Raw genomic sequence first — 1,823 nt, forward strand, 5'->3', positions numbered from 1 at the left:
ATAAAGGAAATCTTTTTCTGAAACCTACATCACACCAGACCGCATCTCACGATTTCTAAATAAATATAAAAGAAAATTAAAAAGGAAGATTTTCCATATTTTTTTCTAGGCTTTTATTTAGAAATATTAAACTATTCACAGACGTTATAAACAATGTATTTTCCATCATAATGTACGTTATTGTATTTATTTTTGGCCTTCATTACTTTTTAAATATTATAATATTTCTTAGCAATATTCTTTTTCATTTATTTATATCTACATCTGTATATGAATGATTTCAAATTGTTTAATCATATAAAGTAAAAAGTGCTCTATTGACCTCTGGTACGTTTTTCTATTTGTCTCACAACAATCTTTTTTATTATACATAGCTAAGTGGTTAGTGGGTTTGATTTCCACCGCTACCCTTGGAATTTCTGACCCCTACTCTGTCTAATAAAAAAAGAAACATAAGGACATTAAAAGGAAAATTATGGGCTTAAAACTAATCATTTATAAAAATGAAATGGCAAGTTGAAAAATGAAAGAGAAAGAAAAACGTATGTCGCTCTCGTTAAATGATTGTGCTAGATGAGACTTGTAGATGTCTTGCATGTTCTGAGAAAAGATTATTTAGGATTAGAATTAGAACATCACATTAACTATAATTTAAGTCGATGGATTGCTTATTTGTTCACTGGTTTTAAGTTAGTTTATAAGAGGTCGTCAATTTTTTAGTGAAGCGGATTGGTTGAATGGGAGAGGAAGTCAATAATAGCAATCTTTCTTTTCGAATCAGTTGGTTTCATGAGGTTAGATTAATGAAAACCGCAGAACTAATAAAAGAAGAGCCCTTTGTGATAGCTCAAGTTTATGGTCGGGTCGGACTTTATGCCCCACGAGATGGGCACGGAGAACTCAACGACGTTAAACGGAAATACGGACTCCGGAAAAATGCCATACTTATGGCGATTTTTCATTACGGAAAATGGGGTAGTTTTATAAAAATCTCTCCTTTTGAGCCCGGTCGTATCTTATAAACTATGTAAGCTGTTTTTCCGACTCCACCAGTTGTACTTACTTTTAGAAAGAAAAAACAAACACAAGAAAAAAGGAGCTTTCTTTATGTGACTTCTTTTCACAAAACAATAAACTCGTTTGCAAAATCAAAAAAATTAAACAAATCTTTGTAGGCATGCATTTCCATACAATGCAGACCACAATTATTTTTTTCGATATAATATGTGAACATAATTTGAATTTTTAAATTATTACAGTAATTATACCTGCTTATTTTGACCAAACTGACGTCTTGTGTATGAACATGATAAAATAGAAGATTGGAAGACAATATACAAAATCTGTTGTTCAATTGCAATTGTAACTGTGTAGAAAAAAATACGAATTAACAAAAATTAGTATGCATAAGTAAATATATATAAATAGATTTATAACAAATAAGATGAGCTTAAAAGAGGGGAAACCAGAACGACAAACTGTAGAAAATAGACAAAGACTAGCAATAAGACGCAATAATGCATAAAATTAGTATTAAATAGAATGGAAAAAATAGAAAGATCGTGTAAGGATAAATAAATAACAGATGTAATAAAATAAACTTGTGAAAAAACGATGAAAAATGGGAGAAAGAATGAAAGTAAAGGGAAAACGCTAAAATAAACAAGCAAGTTGACACGCAAATATTTAAACTCAAAAACCATTTTCAAATGAAATTCACTAAAATGAAAATGATGAAATTATGATAAAATAGAATCCTTTATGTGTTGCGCGGACGAGTGTGTGGGAGAGAGAGAGAGAGAGAGAGAGAGAGAGAGAGAGAG

The sequence above is a fragment of the Cimex lectularius genome, unplaced genomic scaffold (assembly GCF_000648675.2).
Source record: "Cimex lectularius strain Harlan isolate CLEC.00 unplaced genomic scaffold, Clec_2.1 scaffold81, whole genome shotgun sequence".
NCBI lineage: Eukaryota > Metazoa > Arthropoda > Insecta > Hemiptera > Cimicidae > Cimex > Cimex lectularius.